Here is an 18049-nt window from a genome sequence, read left to right on the forward strand (position 1 = left end):
TGTTAACGTTTCCCTGCTGAAAAAAACAGCTTAAACCAGCCTAGGCTGGTTGTGCTGGTTTTAGCTGGTCGACCAGGCTGGTTTTAGAGGGGTTTTGGCCATTTCCAGGCTGGTTTCTAGCCATTCCCAGCCTGGTCTTAGCTAGACAGGCTGGAAGATGACCAGTTAAAACCAGCTTGACCAACCTAGCCAGGCTGGGAGCCCAGCCAAAACCAGCTATGTACAGCTTAAACTAGGCTGGTCAAGCTGGATTTAGCTGGTCATTTTCCAGCCTGACCTGGCTGAAATGGCTAACCGCCCCCCCCCCTAAAACCAGCCTGGTCAACCAGCTAAAACTAGCCAACCAGCCTAGGCTGGTTTGAGCTGGATTTTTCAGCAAGGTTTAAAGTAAAAAAAACTGTAGCCTACTGTCATTTATTAGACAAAATGCAAACTGGTCAGCACATTCAACTGTCCTCAGTCACAATTTGGCCATTTCAATAATAAAAATAAATAAATAAAAATCATAATAAAACAACAGTAATGAATTCTTCAGAGTTTTTCTAGCCTTTTTGGTAAAAAAAAAAAAAGTACGGTTGAAAATTTCTGGATATCAACAATAGACACAATATATTTAAATTAATTTAATATGGTCCGCTTCTGGTGCTTCACACCTTTTTATTGCTCATTTTAATTTCAGAAATAAGGTCCAGGATTTATAATAAAAGTTCCCTGTAAAATGTTTTCTCTGTTTAAAGCAAAACAGTAGTGAAAGAAGACTTCTCCTACATCAGATTATATTCCCACCGCAGCAACAGCCGACAGAGGACTCTGTTTGGTCCTAAAGCCTTTTTTGATGGATTATTTCATTATTTGTGATGTCACAGCAGTCAAAATAGCAGGACAAATGAGCTTATGTATGGGACAAATTCTTGACCTTTGTCAGTGAGGGGTGGTCTTCTGAACCACCCGAACCCCCCCTGGCTACAGGCCTGCAATCTCTGGAAGCATCTCAGTCCTCTCAAAGAGACGAGATAAAGATATAACTTGTTAACTAAAGACCAAGAAAGATATAATGGTTTTTAGATCTTTCAAACTCGATTAAATTATTAGTAGGGATATTTCAGGAATTGGTGGATATTGGGACACGTCCCCTCCGCCCATGCCAATTCCACACCCTTGATTGTTAATTCTGAAATATTAATATAATATAAATAAATGTAATTAAGTTCATTTTTATTATTAAAAACCCAGTATATTAAAGTTGATTTAAAGCAAAACAGGCTTCTTTTGAGAACATTAACACTGATAGTGTACGCTTGTTCATAAATAAATATATGAATAATCTGATCATTACTTACCGCACTGCAGGACCGCTCATCAACTGAACCAGAAGACAAATGAGGAAGATTTAGAGTCTGCCGGCCTCTTATAACCACAGCATCATTTCCTGTTTTTATATATACACTTTTGAATATAGTTTCTCTCTCTCATTCATTTTCCTCCAGCTTACTTCCTTTTCACAGTGGATGTCCTTCCAGCTGCAACCCAGTACTGGGAAACACCCATTCACAGACACACACACTCATACACTACAGTTCATCAATTCCCCTATAGCACATGTGTTTGGGAAACCGGAGCACCCGGAGGAAACCCACGCCAACACGGGGAGAACATGCAAACTCCACACAGAAACGCCAACTGACCCAGCCGGGACTCAAACCAGAGACCTTCTTGCTGTGAGGCGACAGTGCTAACCAATTTCAAAGCTGTGGACGCTTACTGTATTACATACAAGTAAATAAAACACACACTCTAAGCCTTAATATATAGATGTATATAAATGTCATCAGACATGCGAGGGCCTACACGAATCTGTTCCATATAGATTTCTGATATATGGAAATATATAATGTACAAGTTCATGTTTGGATTGCACATATATAAAATATGTCATATATGCGGCATATAGTTCAGAATATTACTAATATTTGTACATCTGCACATATTTGCAAATCCAATGGCTGAATATATATATATGTATATATATATATATATATATATATATATATATATATATATATATATATATATATATATATATATATATATATATATTTATATACATATATATATATATTATCATATATGGTCATATGTCAGATTTCTGTGTGGAATTATTTACAGATTCTGTGTAATGCCCAATATGATGATGACGGCTGTATGCTTCCTGACATGAGTCATGCTGTATTTTAGGTGTTTGCATCATCTCCAGTGTTTAGAGTTGCATCACTTCAAGCTTTTATGCATGATCTTCTGATTTTACATGATTGTGTTTGATTTGTTTTAATAAATTAAGCTCCATTTCAGTAGTGACAAACTAAAATCAATACTTTGTGCAGTTATAATAGAATGAATTGTACTAAAATCTATTATTAAATATGAGCACATCATTGTCAGTGTCCAGAAACAGGAAGACTGCTGAGGTTTCACTTCTCACTTTTAACCAGCAGAGGCTTTAGGTGTGAGATTTGAGTCTGGCTGGCACAAACCTCCAGCCCACACGGCTATTATTAATATTTAAATTAGCCTAAAATGACATCACATCTACCATAATCAATGAAAAACATCAGACAAACAGGTGGTCTCAGGCAAACCTTTCTCACTTTTAATCATGTAAAAGAGCTTTGGCTGTTTAGACTAAAATCTGTAGAGATCTCTCTAGATCTGTTTGTTAATGATTCTGACCAAAAAAAAGCATCGTAAATGCAAATGCCTCATTTTACTATGAACCCAGAGCTGAAAATAAATACTAATGGTGGCAGTCCAGATGAGTGTTTTAAAGGGGACCTATTGTGAAAAAAATCCCTTTTATAAGGGGTTTAAACGCAGTTGTGTGCAGTGTGTGAATATCTCCAGCCTCTAATTGTAAACAAATAAATTGTATTTGGTCTAATCAGATCTATGTCAATCTATTTTTTATTTTATTATTATATTTTATAAAAGCTGCTTAAATGCCCTTAATTTAACTATAAACCCTGGCTTAAAATAATCTGTGAAACTGTGTCTATATGTTCAGAACAACAAACTACTGTAGGCTACTACTCTACATCGTTTTCAATATTATCAAAGAAGTCTTCTGTGATAGTTTATATCACATTGTTTATGTTTTATTCAGCAGGGGAGTAAAGCACATATCTTTACATTGTACTGAGCTAATGTCCACAGAAGTAGCCTATATAGCCTACAGTACATGAGTCATGTTTGACCCTGTGGAGACTTCTTTTGCTCATAAATCACACATAATGAAGTATTTTGAAAATGTACAAATGCAGATTGTTTCTTGTGAGTGTTGGGTTTAGGGAACGAGAAAGGGAATATATAGTGGAAACACCACTAATGACCGAAAACTGGAGAAAAGCTGAGAGAACAGACTAACAGCGCGCCCTAGTGGACAACTTGGGTAATGATCATCACTGTGGTGTCTTATTTTTATCCATCCCGATCTGGGACAAGACAGATAACGCCTGGCCTGTTAATACTACATAAAAATGTTACCAAAGTGCTTTAATAGCGATAACTAAAAACAATATTTGAAATATTTCCCCTAACTTGGCATCAGGGATAAAGATAAAATAAATGGCTAGCGTTTTTTTTCTTTTCTATTATCTTCTTTTGTGGTCAACTTTAAAATAAATAAACTAAATCATCATTACATCTTAAACAAAATCAGAACTAGTGAATTTATGTTCATAATGTTCATCATAATGTAAACTATCTCTCTAAAGCGCGCGATTGATCCGTTACTGCACATGCGCAGTCGAGTTTCTCCGCCTCAGGTAGCGGCGTCGCGCGACCACATTACACAGGCAGAAATGTTTAGTGAACAAATGATCTCCAGTGTTTTGCAGGTTTACTACATGAAACAGGAGGAGCGTCTCAACATGGCGTCATCGACGTTGATGAGGTAAACTGCAGGTTACTGCCAAGATTATCAAGGTATTTAGAGGACAAAGCGATTCACAAATCCAGCAAAAAATTCACTGTCACTTTGATTCTGATGTAATGATCCACTTCTACAGAATATTCACGAGCTCTTACATTTCATAAACATCATTTTAGGCCTTAAAACGGTCTTAAATTCAATGAAATATTGTCTTGTAGGTCTTTAATCATTTTAAACGGGTCTTAAATGTGTTCATGTGAAGCTACCAATCGATCCAACACACATCCAATCACCAACAATACATATCAATAAACTTCAATCAGCAAAACTATATTCATAACAAATATTATTAATCTTTTGGGCGCCCATTTAGTTTTTAAGTTGATGACGTAAGCATGCATTTTAAAAAAATGTATGTAGGCTATGGTCTGTTTTGACACATTATTTAATATATGTGGCTAAGAAATAACTCTAAAGTTAGTTTTTTAAGTAAATTTTTGTTTCTGCTGGCCCATTTTCTTTTAAATCCTCAGTGTTTAGCCTTATATGAATCAGAAATTTAATTCTTCATGGTCTCAGAAAGCTCCTAAATTTGACTTTGTGAAACCTGCAGAAGCCCTGTTTCTAATGTCAGACATAAATAACAAGAATGTTTAACAATAAATGTTTTATTGCACAATCTTAAAACACATCAACATATGAGGCATGAGTACACTGTATTTATATACTCTAGAAATGCTGGCTTATTTACACACAATTTTGGGTGAAACATGGACAAATCCAATAATGGCTCAATTTAAAAAAAATAAATAAATTAGGGCATAGACCCAACTTTGCTGGTAAAGTCTAGAAGGGATACAGCTGCAGATACTCACATCAATATAGCATACATTTTGTGACACTACAATAATTAATGATATTTTTACCTTACTATGAGAGTTATGTTTAGGGTTAACATGGGGCAGGTGTAATAATATATAATATAATTCATTCATTTTCTTTTCAGCTTAGTCCCTTCATTAAATTGGGGTCGCCACAGCGGAATGAACTGCCAACTTATCCAGCTTAGGGGAGAGCGGGAGACAAAGTAACACTTTTTGGTTTTGGTCAAATAATAAACAAAGTAATGGGGTTAGACAAACCAACACAATCTCACGGCAATTCGTGACTTTTTCATTTAGTGGCTAATTCGTATGAATTCGTACGATCTAATTCGTACAATTTAGTACGATTTGCTCATCCCCCAATGACGGTTGGGGTTAGGGGTGGGGTTAGGTGCCACGCCTCCTTTTTAAAATCGTACCATTTCGTATGACTGAACTCGTACGAATTAGCCACTAAACTGGCAAAACGTAAAATACTTACGTTTTCTCGTGAGATCAGGCTGGACAAACCATATTTTTTTACCAACAAAACACAAGCCTCTCCTACAAATGAGCACTGGAATTATGATCACCGGACCTGTGGTTTCTGTGCAGTATTGCCAAAAGTACCAGGAGTAAAAATGTTACTATTTACCCCACCTGCGGGGCAAGTTGTAACAGTTAGAGGGTTAGTTGTAACACATGCTTTTAAAGGCAGATTTCACACACTTAATTTAATTTATGTTTACTTTAAATATAGCTATATTTTCTCAGGAATTTGCCATTTTTTTAAATTCTACATAGCACAATATGTTTATGTATTTATTTGTTTATTGGATAAACACATTTAAATCTGTTTGCATTATTATCCATTATTATACACTGCATTCATTTGCATTATTAGCAATAAAATACATATTTTCTGTTTTAAAAGTTTCCAATATTACACTCAAAATTCAAAAAATTATTGTGTTAGTTTAGTTGGTGTGCAACAGTGTGTGGCTTAATTGTAACACCTTGTTACAACTAACCCCGCTGTGTCGTGGTTTCCTCACAACTGGCTGGCAGTCACTGTTTCTTACATCTTTCATAATGGTTTCATCTTTTAGCCTAGAAGACGGTGATCACAACAGTATAAGATTTTATCTACATACTTTTACAGATTTTTAAAAAAATAAAAAATATTGAGTATAATAAAAGATACTGCAAAAATGGTTTCTCCTGTGTTTCTTATCCAAAATTAAACTTTTTCAATAAGTGGTAGGAAGACGTCTGCTGTCACTGTGGTGAAAACCTCTGAAGCATGCTATGGTTAATACTGTGTTACATTTAACCCCGCGTTACATTGTGCCTCGCACTCCCCTATGTTTCTCTTCAACCGCAACCCATCAATGGGAAATACAATATATATTATATACAAAATGTATATATAATAAATCAACAATGCTTGGTTTAATTGCTGTTTTTACATTAATGTGATGGTTGGGTTTAGGGTTGGGATAGGGGTAGACATTAATAAAATATAATAAATGGGTAATTTAATAAATTATATAAATAATTCTCCTAAACCTCCGGCTTCAGCTGTATCCCTTCTAGCTGCAACCTTTACTCTGTAAATGCTGCAGCAGGTTTTGTCCATATTTAGACAGACAGAGAGAGAGAGAGAAAGAGAGAAACTAAGGCACATGATTGCGAAATAACACTATTAATGCAGCAATTTATGAAAATTTCCCACATCTTGGAAAACATTACAAAGCAAGCTATTAACAGAAATCAGCAAAGCAAGTAAAAAAGTAGATGCTGTAATTTCCTTCTCTGACACACTGAACCACAGTCTACTGAAGACACACTGATGTAAATAACCACAAAGAAATGCTTCTAGTCTGCAGCGTTGCTAAATTTGACCAAAAAGACAGTCAACAGTGAGGAGAAGTTAATAACGTTGAGTGGACTGTTCCTGATGTGACTTGAAATGGTAATTAAATATAATAATCTAACTCAAAGCTGCTGTAAATGTCATTACGCTTCACTTTCAATCCACTTTATGATCCTGGAGCTTTGATCATGCTGTAAAACACCGCATTATTCACCACAGCACCAGATCTGTGGAGGAAAGATCAAATAATAATGACCAGTTAAAGACAATTAAAACCAGAGTGTTATGGGTTTTTTAGGGCCGATGCTAATATCAGGGATTAAAAAATACAGATAACAATATATCGGCCGATATTTCTTTACATGCTTATTATAGTACAGTAAAAGTAGCCATCAAAAGCACACTATATAGAATACAGTGTAAACATAAACACATTTTTGCATTGTATTTTCAAATGTAAAAAATCTGAAATGAAGAAATAATAATAATGAAAAATAAACTGATATTTAGTTTAATAACAACTTCATGGGCTTAATTGTATTTAATGGGCATCTTAATTGGATCACTTTAGTAATCAGAATGGTAATTAAACGAAACCACGAATCTTAAACAATTTAACTACTTATTTAAAAATGTTATATGTTGTAAATATTAATGACCATTTAATTACCCGCTTCAAGCTCACCCGGACAAAAACCAGCAGACTGAGGAACAGCTTTTTCCCCAGAACTGTCTCCCTCCTGAACTCTGCCCTTCACTGACTCTTTTGTCCCCCTAATAAACCCCCCACTCTCCTCTAACTTAGGCTGTACCAATGACTGTAAAAAATATGGACGACGCGACAGCCCTTTTTCCCATTGAACGCCTTGAGGGCAAAACGCCTGCTAGACTGGCACAAACTTTCGCAAAAGACTGCTGAAATTGGAGCCAGACATGCGCAGAAGGATTGTCTGATGGAGCCAGAGGAGGAGCCGCGAAAATGAGCAGAGTCGAGCTTCCAATCAAACGCTTTATGTAAAATCAACTACGCCCCCCGAACTTCTCAGCATGCGTTTGCTGTCATATCAACACAAATGGATGTAATAACGTTAACAAATATGAGGGTTTTATATATTCAATCGCGCCAGCTCCAGGCCGCAGCGCATAACTTACTCGCGGCGTCGCGGGCTGATTCCGGCTCGCATGCGGCAGCGCCTGCTCGCTCGGCCGCCGCATCTGGCTCGATTGACTCGGACTGGAATCGGGCAGTGAGTCCAGGCATCCGGAGTAGGTCCAGCAGAGGTAACATTAGTCAGTCTGAGCTCTAAGAGATAAGTCTCCGGCAGGCGAGAATCTAGCCGGAACTGTGTTTTGCTATCTGGGTGGCTAGGTGTGTATCAGCAAACTAATAAAGCCCGAAAAAAGCCCTGACCTTAGCGAATAAACAGTGTTCCACCAGGATCATGTATGTCAGAAACTATAGTTTACTGCTGAACTCATTTTGTCATAGTAAAATAACACAGAAATCGAATAATAACACTTCAGTCTCCTGCCGAAGCTCAGACGCCGCGCTTTGAGAAACTGTCAATCACAGCTGTCAATCACGATGACACGCCCAGCATTAAAATACTGCTAAAAACAAACTGTTTACAAAAATGAAGATCTGCACCTATTTCAGCACAATAACCAGTGCCTTAATCGACCACGACTATCTTTCGGGACATTTTATTGCAAGTGTAATATATTTTTTTATTTGGGCTCAAGTCTCCTTCATTAACACGGAGGAGGCGGGCTTTATGACTTGTACTGCAGCCAGCCCCCAGGGGGCGATCTAACGGCCGAAACCTTCACTCGAACGTAGGCTTGCGGCACACTTGGGCTGTACTCACACTATGTACAGTTGCCTCTGACCGGGCCAAAGCACGCTTGTCCCCCCTCCCGTCTCCCCTGACAGCCCGCACTCACACTACAATCGGGCCTGGGCACGCTTACGTCACCAATGCTGCGCTGTTCAGTGAGCGCTCTCGCTCAGCACAGTGGAGATTTCTCTAGTTATATCGTTTCAGTCGTTTGTTATGCAGTGACATGCAGTCAAATATTTCGCCAAACAGTCCTTAGGGATGCGGTGACACGCAGTCAGATATTTCGCAGAACAGATCCGCCACTTTTGGCGCTCATAAACAATCATAAAGCTCTCGTGCTGCAGGAATTAGGAGGTCTGCTGAAGGTGTGCAGCTGTCGTGCAGAGAGGGGTTTGCGTCTTTAATAAACTAAGGCAGTTTGCGTTTACTGAACAGTAAGAATGATTAATAAATCCATATGAAACAGCCCCTTAAAAGTCACGTCTCGCCTTCAGTTTCGGGCATTAGCGTGTTTTGCACTCACACTACAAGCGTACCGCGCCAAAGCCCAAGGAAATTTTCACAATATGTCTGATAATATTTTTTTCTTCTGGAGAAAGTCTTATTTGTTTTATTTCAGCTAGAATAAAAGCAGTTTTTAATTTTTTAAACACCATTTTAAGGTCAATATTATTAGCCCCTTTAAGCTATATTTTTTCGATAGTCTACAGAACAAACCATCGTTATACAATAACTTACCTAATTACCCTAACCTGCCTATTTACCCTAATTAACCTAGTGAAGCTGTATAGAAGTGTCTTGAAAAATATCTACTCTAATATTATTTACTGTCATCATGGCAAAGATAAAATAAATCAGTTATTAGAGATGAGTTATTAAAACTATTATGATTAGAAATGTGTTGAAAAAATCTGCTCTCGGTTAAAGAAATTATAAACAGGGGGGCTAATAATTCTGACTTCAACTGTATATATATATATATATATATATATATATATATATATATATATATATATATATATATATATATATATATTAGTAAATGAATGGGCTTTTATTTAACAGGCATATTAATAGGATTACATTAGTAATCAGAATGGTAAGTAAATTAATCAAACAGTGACTGAACACAAACCAATAAAACTAGGTTAACCAGGAATCATCGCACTTCTTAAATTATGATTGTTTCGTCAGATAAAATCACATTTTGCTTCATGCAGTGTCTGAATAACTGTGAATGTCCGAACTATAGTCATATTCATGTGCAATTTATTAGTGCAATTATAAGCAGTTGGTTTGTGTTATATGTTCTGTAAAATACATTTGAAGAAAATGTCAGATCAGCAGCATTATGTTGGCCCATGAAATCAGAAAAAGGATTTATCAGCTAACTCTAAAAGAAATACTTAGTGTAAATGTTTTATATCATGTAAGCCAGAGATTGTCAACTGGTGGACCTCAGGAATCCTGCAGGTGGGCCGCGAGATTAAAATCACAATATTGTACTATAATATATTGATTTCAGTATCAGTATGTGATATTAAAATAATCAAAGCAATGCACTTTGTGTTCTGTGATTACTTCAAATTTGGTGCAAAAACAGCCTCATGATTGCATCTGCGACCCGTACACTTGCATCTGTTCAGTCACACACTATGTGTGAAGTGAAAGTGTCTCTGTGTATTTTTGTGAACAATTTAATATATGCGCATATTTGTGCAAATTAAAGTCCTGCAAGTGTTTTATAACAAATGCACGCCCATACAGGAGGATCTAGCGAGGCTCAGTGGTGTTTATAGACGGTAAATATAATTAGCATATGAGCTTCAGATGCGCTCTGGTGGAGCTGTGCACTGTTCCTGTCAGTGATCTCCCAATAACATCCAGCTGCAATCCCAGATGCCATCACATTTTTGTGCAGACAAATATTTTGGAGGAAATGTCAGACAGGTGGGCTTTCAAAGGGTGGGCGCCAGAAACTCTAATGTAAGTGAATGTGCTTTAGGTCGTTTAGTTTCTCACCTGAGAGCAGAATCAGGCTGGAGATGCTGGTTTTAATGTACGGTTATGTACTCGACCGTCTCAGGATCTGTGGGTTGAGGAGTTTGTCCGACATATGTTTTCTTGGGTGAAACGTTCACAAATGAATCATTTTCATAGACGTGTCTGCCAGGATCTTGAACCTGGGAAAACAAGTCAGAATGGAAAGTGTAAAACTAATTATTCTGCTTAAGCCAAACGCTGATGATGAATCCAGCATGATCAACATGAGAAATCAAATACTAAAACAATAAAAGAACAACATAATGAAGCTGTTTATGAATCTTCTGACCTGATTCTGTCTGTTGTTTAAAACTCCAGCCTTTTTTCTCTGCCTGCAGCACAGAGATGAACATGTAAACACACATCGATATTAAATGATGGCCGCCGAGTGAAATGACTTGCCCTAAAGGGACTTTGCTAGCAGTGTTGCCAACCATTTTCAATGAAAAGTGGCTAAAGCCTGCCCGAAAAGTAGCTAAATGTTGCCAGAGGACGTTCAGCACTAATTTACATATCAGTGACGTCATTACGTAGTATCTGACAAGCGTAACCCCGTCATGTCTCTACTCTCTGAGGCGCCGCGTATTATATTAAAACATTACATCAAGATTCACAATAAATAGGTTATTAACATATTACTTGGCGTGACAATGTCATTGCGTAATCACAACTCAATACTACATCTTTATGTATTTTACAAAATAATTAATGCTTTCTCAAATGGACTGGCCATCTCAGCAAAAACATTATATCAAATATGTCCATTTAGATTTGTATGAAAAATAGAGTTATAGCACTATTGGTATAACTGTTACCTAAATTACCAACAATTACACGTGTTAACAAATATCAGTAAATGAACAGTTATGAAAAACAATCTGAGCTAGCGATTTACTTTACTGAGTGAAGCCTGCAGCCTCTGCTCTTTTGAGTCTTATTTATTTATTTTTTTAATTGCTAAAAGTAGCCAAATTAATGTTAAATATTGCTAAATTTGTTGCTAGGTGTGATTTGAAAAAAAAAAGTTGCTAGGGTAGTATGAAAAGTTGCTAATTCTAGCAACAAAATTGCTAAGTTGGCAACACTGTTTGCTAGTACTTCACTATATATACAGTTGAAGTCAGAATTATTAGCCACACTTTGATTTTTTTTTTCCTAAATATTTTCCAAATGATGTTTAACAGATTTAGGAAATTTTCACAGTATGTCTGATAATATTTTTTCTTTTAGACAAAGTCTTATTTCTTTTATTTCGGCTAGAATAAAAGCAGTTTTTAATTTTTTAAACACCATTTTAAGGTCAATATTATTAGCCCCTTCAAGCTATATTTTTTTCGATAGTCTACAGAACAAACCATCATTATACAATGTTTGGTTGCGTACTCGATCGTGGGTTGAGGGTTTTGTCCTCCATCTGTTTTCTTGGGTGAAACATTCACAAATAAGCCATTTACATAGACGTGTCTGCCAGGATCTTGAACCTGGAAAAACAAGTCAGAAAAGAATATGTAAAACTAAATATTCTGCTTAAGCCAAACGCTGATGATGAATCCAGCATGTTCAACATGAGAAATCAGAAACTAAAACAATAAAAGAACAACATAATGAAGCTGTTTATGAATCTTCTGACCTGATTCTTTCTGTTGTTTTGCACAGAGATGAACATGAAAAAAAACACACATTATTATTAAATGAGGATTTCATCTAAGCTATTCAAAGCAGTGTTTCTCAACCACGTTCCTGGAGGACCACCAGCACTGCATGTTTTGGATGTCTCCTTTGTCTGTCACACCCATTACAGGTCTTTCAGTCTCTGCTAATGAGCTGATGATCTGAATCAGGTGTGTTTGGTTAAGGAGACATGGAAAATGTGCAGTGCTGGTGCTCCTCCAGGAAACTGGTTGGGAAACACTGATTTAAACCAAACACCTCACCTTATGAGCAGGACGATGCAGATGAGAAGTAAAACTACACATACGACTGCGATCCCAAACCCTGTATACAGGGAGGAGGAATCCTGATGTACTGAAATGACAGAAATCAGACACGTTGGTTACAGAAATTGAGCAAACCAGCGTATTATTCTGCCAGAAATGACAAAGAATCTGAATGAAGATGCCACAGTGTTATGCAGTTGAATTAAGCGTGTCATTAATGTGCTATTACTTGAGTTTCAGTTCATTAACTAAATGTATTATTAACCTCTTACACAGTAATTTCAGTGACACTTTAATTTAAGTCACAATTCATGCTATTAACAAACCATTAACTAAGACCAGTAGCTCACTGATCAGCTGCTTATTGATTGAATGTTGGGTTAGGTTTTGGGTAGGATTAGTGATGAGAAATACAATCATACTTTACAACTATTGAAAAACAGATGATATTGCAGTGTTAGGCAGATGATAAGCCAGCATTTAACAACATGAATTGTGATTTAAACTAAAGTGTAAGTGTGATTTCTGGATGATTTTGAGCTGTTCAAATAAAGAGAGAATCACCACCAACAACAACTTTATCATCTTCTTTATCATCATATTCTTCATCATCATCATCATCTTCATTATCATCACAAACAACTTCTGTAAAACAAAATGAGCAGAATTGACAAACTGAAGATGTTTGCTGCTGTGATTTTGAGTGTAGGATAAAGGTGAAAGACAAAACTGCTGAGATGATATGTTTTGTCTTTATTAATAAATATTGAGAACACAGCATGCTGATTAATTGTCTGTTGTTCATGTATATGATTTAATTTACATTAACATCACACTGTTATATTGCAGAAAGACACCAATGAAAGCACAACAGACACTCACTGTGAATCACGAGGAAGATGATCAGAGGAAGAAGAGCAATTCTGACTGACATCATCATCACCATGGAAACACCTACAACAATGACACAACAGGTTTATTATTGGTGCAAGGGCGTTGATTCGTGGTGGGGACATACATCCCTAGAGATGCATAGTGCAAATTGTTTACATGTATAAAGTACTTAATAATGTAAAAGAAACACTTAATAATACAAATAACAATTAATGAAGAGTGTTCTACGCTGCAATAGTCAATTTACATGATTTCACTGCAATCTGGCTTTGAGTAGGTATGAATGTAGAGAAGTTTAGAGAGGTGTGTGACACAATGTACAAGATTATTTCAGATTATTGTTTTTCATAATCGTAAACTGAATTTCCATTAATTGCACAGCCTTGGTTAATAGTACTATAGTGGACTAATAGCTAACTTGACTTTAACCCTTTGTGTACAAATCGGTTACTAAGGGTTGACGGAGCATTATTTCATTTTGAAGTTAAATTATCAAATCCACTCCAGGCCTGTAGCCAGCCTGATGAAAGAGGTGTGTCATTTTTTCTCCAAAAGTGGACCTTTTTGCAGTTTTACGCCTCAGTTTCTGTTTAACTATGAGATTTAAACACTGCATTTTAGTGACATTTTAAGCACTATTTTTCTTCTTCTTTTTTTTTTTTTTTTGCTGGATTAGCTAGTCAGATGTCATCATAACCACACTTTTTGATGAACCATAAAATATTTAAGAAAAATTTGCAATAAAAAAATTAAAACAAGACATTACATCATATATCATTGGAAAAAAACAGCAACCTGTTAAAGTTTTAAAGTAAAAAAAAACTTTAGCCTACTGTCACTTATTAGACTAAAAACAAACTGGTCAGCACATTCATGTACTCAGTCTAAATTTGCCCATTTCAATAAAGAATAACAATTAAAACATAATAAAAATAATAATGAAACAGTAAGGAATTTCTCAGAATTTTTCTAGCGTTTTTGGAAAAAAAAAAAGTACATTTGAAAATTTCTGGATATCAACAATAGCCAAAATATATTCAAAATAATTTAATATGGTCCGCTTCTGATGCTTCACACCTTTTTATTGCTCATTTTTATTTCAGAAATAGGGTAAAGATTTAGAATAAAAGTTCCCTGTAAAACGTTTTCTCTGTTTAAGATCAGTACAGTAGTGAAAAAAGACCTCTCCTACATCTGATTATAGTCCCACCGAAGCTACAGCCGACAGAGGATTCAATTTGGTCTTAAAGCCTTAGGACAAATGAGTTCATGTATGGACAAATTCTGGACCTTTTTCAGTGAGGGGTGGTCTTCCGAACCACCCGAACCCCCCCTGGCTACAGGCCTGCACTCACTGGAAGCATCTCAGTCCTCTCAAAGAGACTAGATAAAGATATAACTTGTTAACTAAACACCAAGAAAGATGGTTTTTAGATCTTTCAAAGTCCAATTAATGATTGGTAGGGATATTTCAGGAATTGGTGGATATTTGTGGGGACGCGTCCCCTCCGCCCATGCTAATTCTACACCCTTGATTGGATGTTTTGAAAGAAAAACACTCTAAAATGTCTCACACTCCTTAATCAAAAATGCTTTCAAAGGATCACAAAAGGCTGCATTTATTTGATCATAAATGAATATAAAACATTTACAATTTTAGAAAAACTTAAAATTCTAACATTTCATATCATATAAAATAAATGTAATTTAGTTCATTTTTATTATTAAAAACCCAGTATATTAAAGTTGATTTAAAGCAAAACAGGCTTCTTTTGAGAACATTAACACTGATAGTGTACGCTTGTTCATAAATAAATATATGAATAATCTGATCATTACCTACCGCACTGCAGGACCGCTCATCAACTGATCCAGAAGACAAATGAGGAAGATTTAGAGTCTGCCGGCCTCTTATAACCACAGCATCATTTCCTGTTTTTATATATACACTTTTAATTATAGTCTCTCTCATTCATTTTCCTCCAGCTTAGTCCCTTGTTCATCAGGGGTCGCAACAGCAGAATGAACCGCCAACTATTCCAGCATACACTTACACAGCGAATGCCCTTCCAGTCGCAACCCAGTACTGGGAAACACCCATACACACTCATTTAGATACACTACGGCCAATTTAGTTAATCAATTCCCCTATAGCACGTGTGAAACCGGAGCACCCGGAGGAAACCCACGCCAACACGGAGAGAACATGCAAACTCCACAGAGAAACACCAACTGACCCAGCCGGGACTCAAACCAGAGACCTTCTTGTTGTGAGGCGACAGTGCTGACCAATTTCAAAGCTTTTACTGTATTAAAAACAAGAAAATAAAACGCGTACGCCTTAATATATAGATGAATATAAATATACTCAGACATGCGAGGACCTACAGTGATATGTTCCATATAGATTTCTGACATATGGAAATATATGATGTACAAGTTCTTGTTTGGGTTGCAAGTATATAAAATATGTGTCATACATGCAACATAGTTCAGAATATTACTAATATTTGTACATCTGCACATATTTGCAAATCCAATGGCTGAACATGTATATGTTCAAATATATTAGTCAGGTTATAAGGCCATATGTCAGATTTCTGTGTGGAATTATTTACAAGTCCCCGATATGATGATGATGACGGCTGCTTCCTGTTGTAGACATGAGTCATGCTGTATTTTAGGTGTCTGCATCATCTCCAGTGTTTAGAGTTGCATCACTACAAGCTTTTATGCATGATCTTCTGATTTTGCATGATCGTGTTTGATTTGTTTGAATAAATTTCAGTAGTGACAAACTAAATTCAATATTTTCTACATTTATAATAAAATGAATTGTTATTCAAATCTATAAGTAAATGTGAGCACATTATTTTAAGTGCATGTGCGTGTCCAGAAACAGGAAGACGGCTGAGGTTTCGCCTCTCACTTAGCAGAGGCTTTAGGTGTAAGATTTCAGTCCGACTCACACAAACCTCCAGCCCACACGGCTATTATTAATATTTAAATGAGTCTAAAATGACATCACATCTACCATAATCAATGGAAAAACATCAGACAAAGGGGTTTAAACACAGTTGTGTGTCAGGAGTGCGTGAATATCTCCAGCCTCTGATGGTAAAGTAAATTATTTCTATTTTATACTATCAGACTTGATCAAATCAGTCTGCAGAAACACTTTGATTGACATTCTCCCTTTCTACGTGTCATCAGAGGGGGAAAGCCCCGCCCACTAGTGCCCATCTCTCCCTCATTAGCATAAACAGCCCTGAGTGCAAGCCTGGTTTATACTTCTGCGTCAGGTGACCGGCGTAACCCACGGCGCAGGCAACGCGCGTGGCTGTGCATTTATACTTCTGCGCTGTCTCTGTCGTTCTGCATTAACACTTCTGAAACGCTAGTTTGCAGTGAGGTGTAAATGTTCCTCTGTGTCGAGTTTCTTCGCTGCTTTTTTGCATTTCCTGAACACTTCCGGGATGTACAAGTAGCTCAAACTCGCTCATTTTGAGGCAGGAACCGGCGAACGTGCAACAACTTTAACTATGAGGTAAACACAAAACAAAACTTTCCATCCGGAGCTCCTTCACGGTACTCCACACTTGTAAACAATTGCTCGCGCGGCGTCGCGCCATTCGCGCGGCTCTCGGTCCCGCCCAGACTCGTCAGCGCTACCAAGCCGACCAATCACAGAGCTTACGCTACGCGTCGTTGCGACGTGTAGTTAAATTTTTTGAGAGGTGCACGTCAGCGACGGCGATGGCCACGGCGAAGGGCTATGCGTCAGCGCCGTAGCGTACGCCGGTGTTTGACGCAGAAGTATAAATCAGCCTTGAGAAGCAGCCGTCTGTCCATTGAGTGTTTGACCTCTGATCAATTTTGGAAGGGCACTTTCTATCCAAGACTAAAAAGGGCATGTGCACTGCACAGGTTGATCCCTATGTGTGCACGTGCCTGAAATATGTTATGTGCATTCGCTGTATTTAGGCATTAAAACTCTTTAAAATAAATGCAGTTGCCCCTTATATGCCATCCTCAAAACAGTCATGTAGCAGTGCGTGACTGTCAGCTAACGCGCTACATAGTGATAAATAGACGCTGTTTCTCGAATGGATTCTGTACACACGATTTGAAGTATTTAATAATAATAACATCTAAAGATGTCAATGTTGGTGGGTTTTCTTTTAAACACAACTAATTTTGTCCTGAATGAGCATAAAAGGTTATGGGAATATCCCTTATTTTCACATCCCAATGTTGACAGGTATGCTCTGGAGTACCTCAGGGATCTGTTCTGGGTCCCCTACTATTCTCTATTAACACCACATCACTGAGAGCCATCATCCAATCGCATGGTTTCTCTCATCACTGCTATGCTGATGACATACAGCTCTCCTTCATTTTATCCAGACGGCCCCACGGTAGCTGCAAGACTCTCATGCTGCCTGGAGGACTTTCTCAATCCAGCTGGGATCATCCACCATGCAGACTACATTAAATGTCTAATATATTATCGGTAAATAATTAAAGTGATTTGTCTTTAAATAAATACTTGATATTGTTTTGTCTTGAGATGTACACTAGTAATGTGCTTTTCTAATGCATTTTTATAAATATTTTCTAATATTTTTATAAACCCTGACCTGAAATAATCTGTGAAATGTTCAGAACAA

General features: G+C 37.0%; 1 long non-coding RNA gene across 1 annotated transcript; it reads right to left on the bottom strand.

Annotated features, from left to right (window-relative positions):
* Positions 1-10553: 10553 nt before the first annotated feature.
* Positions 10554-12032, bottom strand: LOC141375217 (uncharacterized). The gene is made up of 3 exons (XR_012382906.1): positions 11932-12032; positions 10838-10880; positions 10554-10688 (listed from the first exon to the last, which is right to left on the bottom strand). It is a non-coding gene; the product is annotated as an uncharacterized lncRNA (long non-coding RNA).
* Positions 12033-18049: the final 6017 nt, after the last annotated feature.

This window comes from Danio rerio, chromosome 1 (genome assembly GCF_049306965.1).
Source record: "Danio rerio strain Tuebingen ecotype United States chromosome 1, GRCz12tu, whole genome shotgun sequence".
NCBI lineage: Eukaryota > Metazoa > Chordata > Actinopteri > Cypriniformes > Danionidae > Danio > Danio rerio.